At 45.3% G+C, this 4,779-nt stretch overlaps 1 non-coding gene across 1 annotated transcript; it reads right to left on the bottom strand.

The window, feature by feature from the left end:
• Positions 1-1,105: 1,105 nt before the first annotated feature.
• On the bottom strand, positions 1,106-1,211 carry LOC125577445. Its single transcript, XR_007315861.1, has one exon. It is a non-coding gene; the product is annotated as a small nucleolar RNA R71 (small nucleolar RNA).
• Positions 1,212-4,779: the final 3,568 nt, after the last annotated feature.

Below are 4,779 nucleotides of genomic sequence, written 5' to 3'. Positions count from 1 at the left end.
GTGGCCCTTCATCTAATATCATTTCCAACCTAAGTTACATTTATCATTTACTCGCTTGTTACTATTGCTATTTCATTTAAACATTACAACCTTTAGAATTAATAAACACTAGATTTAATTGTTCCCTAGCTCCTTGTGGATTCGATCCCTAAGTACTACATCTGAACCTCTTTTGATGAGAGTAACACTCCTTAGGGTAATTTGAGTGGTATCAAATTTGGCGCCGTTGCCGGGGAGCTTTGATCGCCATTAGATTTAGTTTTATTAATTCTTATTCTTTTCTTTACCCCCTTTTCTAATAATCTTTCTTTTTCTTGTCTTTTCAGGTGCATGCCCAGCGGTACCAGAAGCAACAAGGAGAAAGACTTGCTGTTCTCAGACGATCCTGCTCATTTGGAACGCACCATCCGTAGAGGTCAACGTTCCACATCGCTCGACGCAACCACTTCGTCGTCGATCGATACGCACAACCAACCGTCGACCGACACCAGACCGTCATCGTCGATCGATCCCAATCGTTCGACAACGATCGATACTACACCGCGTACGTCGATCGATACCGTGTCGTCAAAAATGGTAAACATTATTATTCTAACTCAGGATGAGAACGGAAACCTGTATGACCAGGCCGGTCATCTGCGTAATGCAACAGGTCATAAAATAGATGCTCAGGGAACTGTAATCCTTGATGCTGATGCTACAGGAGCTGCTCAACCTGTAGATGAGGACGCTCGATCGAAACCACTGGCCGACTACAATCGCCCAGATGAGTACTATTTTAACAGATCAGCTATTCGACTTCCGGAGACCCAGAAGCAGAATTTCGAGCTGAAGCCTCAATACTACACTCTCGTGTCGCAGATACCCTATTCTGGGTTACCGCACGAGCATCCTATGGACTATTTAGAACGGTTCGAGGATCTAATCGATGCCTTTCGGATGGAAGGAGTCCCCGAAGATTACCTACTGTGCAAGCTCTTCAGATACACGCTGAATGGAGAAGCGATGCACTGGCTTAGGCAGCAACCCACAGGATCTTTAACATCCTGGAGCGACATCAAGAATGCTTTCTTACGAAACTTCTTCGATGAGGCGCGCGCTGAAGAACTTCGGAACAAAATTTCCACATTCTCGCAGAAGGCTGGAGAGTCCTTCAAAGATGCGTGGATTAGATTTAGGTTCTTCCAGCGAGACTGTCCACACCACGGATTTAACGAAGTGCAGCTGCTAAGCACTTTCTTCCGAGGTCTCGCCTTACAGTATCAGATGGCCCTTGATACGGCGAGTGAAGGAAACTTCACTACTCGGAATCCGTTGGAAGCTGTGAGACTTATCGAAAACCTTGCTAACAGCAGCAGCACCAAAAACACTGACTCTGAACGGAAGAAGTCTGTAGCCTCTATCGGGAAGGAACAGATGGACGAAGTAAGAGCTAAGTTAGATGTGGTGCACGAGCTTCTTAGGAAGCAAGTCTGTTCAGCTGAAGGAGAAGTAGCAGATACAGAAGGAGAAGAAGATGTGAACTACATCGGAGGTACCGGATTCCAAAATTTGGAAACCAGGGCGGAAACAGAAACTTCTTTGGAAATGGCCAAAGAAGTAACCAAAGTTCACAATTTCAAAAACCCTTCAACAACAGCAAGAGCTACTCGAACTCTTACTATCAAAATCCACCACCCCAGACTCAGGAAAGCAAGATCGAAGAAATGCTTGATCGAGTACTGTTGGGACAACAACAAATCACCGTGGATTTCAACGGTAAGATAGACTCTGCCTACAACAATCTGAACACCAAAATCGAGACCTTAGGGACTCAGGTGAGAAAACTTGAAACCCAAGTAATTCAGACGGGCGAGACTATAAAGAGGCTAGAAGCTTTCGCTCGAGAGGCAGGAGCCGACAAAGGGAAACACCACGTAAATGCCATCATAGATGATGAATTCTGGCAAGTGGTGAGAAATGAAAACCTTGAGGAAGGAGATTTCGAAATCGAAAGCTCCATGAGTCTCGGCGGATCCCAATGGTGTCGACCGATGTCGATGAACTCGCATCGATCGACAGACCATGATGAAGATCGATGGACGGATTACTCCAGTCATCGATCGACGTCGTCTGCCAAATCGACTGAATGCAATGCGGTTCGAATTCTAACTCATGAAGAATTCGCAGCTAAGCATCCTCACCCACCCTCCCCTTTCTATGAAAAAATCGATCGATCGGTTGAGCCAACCATCGATCGACAGAGTGAGTCCGACGTCGATCGTCACAACACACCTCCCATCGATCGACAGGCACCTCTGACATACCGAGTGCGGTTACCCTCAATCGATAATGATTACATCAATGCACTCAGACCACCACCTAAACCATTAGCAAACCCACCCGAACCAAAACCCAACCCTTTAAATAGTTCACCAGAATCAGTTCAAGAAGAACAAGAATCTGAAGGGAGAAGGTTAAGGAAAAGAAAGGAGAAGATTCCTAAAAACCTTAAGAGGGAAGCTAACGATAAGGAGATGGATGGTTTCACTAAACGAGTCCTCAGAATCCCAATCGAAAAACCTTTTGATGAAGCTTACTTCACACACCGGTTGTGGATGTTCTTCAGAGAAACAAAGGTAACTGAGGAGGACATTAGGAGAATGTTTCATCAAGTCAGAGAGAAGATGAAACACAGGATCACATTGACGAAGAAAAGTGATCCTGGGAAGTTTGCAATACCATGCATAGTCAAGGGTGTTGAATTTCCCCATTCAATGTATGACACAGGAGCATCAGTCAGTATCCTCCCTAGGATCATGGCAGACCAGCTTGGTTTGACCATCGAACCCTCAACGGAATCCTTCACCTTCGTGGATCTTTCAGAAAAACGATGAGGAGGTATCATAAGAGATCTGGAGGTACTGATTGGTAATGCCCTTGTCCCTGTAGATTTTCATGTCTTAGACATCGAGCTTAACTGGAACTCTTCACTTCTGCTTGGAAGATCTTTCCTAGCTACAGTAGGAGCTGTATGTGACATGAACAAAAACAAATTGTGTCTAACGCTCATAGACCCAAACATCCACTACGATCCCATCCGACCTAAGAGAAAGGTAATTAATTATGTGGATTATGGGAAAGAACTTGGCTTCATTGGCGCATGCCATTGTGGAGCAGGGTATGAATCGGAGTACGAAACAGAGTACTCGGAATCGATCGACACCCCAACCTTTCCATCGATCGATTCCAATGAGTCAACGGTGACCGCTGACCGCAACAACACGTCCCTCGACGTAATGCACCCAGTTGACCATTTCGCTTCACCTAATCATTGTTACCAACATTTTGCCTTCCAACCTCCAACCAGGAGAGGACATGATGATTATTCCATAGGCAGTTGGGCAGACAGTGGTTTCCATGAAAGTTTTGCAGTTGACACTGTAATTACTTCACCTCATGAGGAACATACCGAGGAATACGATGAGGATTACTGGAAAGAACGTGCAATAGAAATGTCTTTGCAAGATGAAAGACTTGAAACACATAAGTTCACCAACACGTTTCCAACATCGTTCGACGCTGTGCACTCCACATCGGTCGATACCCACCCTCGTCCAGCAAAACAACCGCTCACATCGATCGACACCCGAAAGGAACATCGATCGATATTCGCGCCGCAGCGAAAATTCAGGAGCAGGAGAATATTCCCTCCCTAACTAGGTTTACAGATACCTATATAAATCGTTTTGCACCTCCGAAACCACCTACACACATCAGAGCAAACACACAAGCAAATAAGATGAACACTCTTCCTTCTACATCAACAGAAAAATCCATGAAGAGCAATCATCTCAAGAACACAAGTTCTGCAGAAATTACTCTGCCATCGATCGATGTAACTGTATCTACATCGATCGATACTACTCTAAACCCTAATCTCTCTATTTCTAAAATGAATAATTATGCAAACATTGATTACGGTTTTCTAACACCTGATGAATTTGGTATTTTCAGGGACCCAGATGGCAACGCACGTGCAATGGATGGAAGGATTTTACAAGTGTCTAGAGAGGACATAGCAGACATCCTTCAAGTAGCCAATGGACCTGACAACCTGTTCTCACAGCAACGTGGCACTCCAGACGTCATTCTAACAGATCCTAACAACCACGCAGGAGTCGCCACAACAGAGACCAACCCAGATCTATCACGCCAACCAAAAGGGCAAGCATCGATCGACGGTACAACGCAAACATCGATCGACAGGGTAACACCAACGTCGATCGATATGGATGAACCGACGTCGATCGATAGACGGTATGAATGTGGGAGCCGCGCTTTCGACATGTATGGATCCAGAAAGTTCACTTGGGAACAAAGGGACGAGTATGGAGTCTACAGAGATGAGCGTGGACACGCACGAAGCGCAGCTGGTGAGATGATACCTGTCACAAAGGACAACATCAGGAAAATACTGGAGAGAGCATCTCTTTTTGAAGAGAGCCACATCTGTCTTCCAGAACATGCCACATCCTTCACACTCACAAGACTGGCACCAGAACTCTACACCAAAGAAGAAATCAATGAGATGGTGTTTGGAATTTGTGGAGCTCAGGAGAAACTGGGAGAGGAGCTCAAAACATTGGTGGAAGATACACATCATCCTTTGGATAGAGGCTACAATGAGCTTTTCAGATGTATGGCAGAAATGAGAACAAAAATTGAGAGTTTACGTCAGCAACTTGAGAAGGAAGCTACGACCTCAGCATCGATCGACGCACCACGTGCAACATCGAT

The sequence above is a fragment of the Brassica napus genome, chromosome A8, assembly GCF_020379485.1.
Source record: "Brassica napus cultivar Da-Ae chromosome A8, Da-Ae, whole genome shotgun sequence".
Taxonomy (NCBI): Eukaryota; Viridiplantae; Streptophyta; class Magnoliopsida; order Brassicales; family Brassicaceae; genus Brassica; species Brassica napus.
Note: the sequence above shows the minus strand (reverse complement) of the source record. Positions and strands in the feature narration are given on the sequence as shown.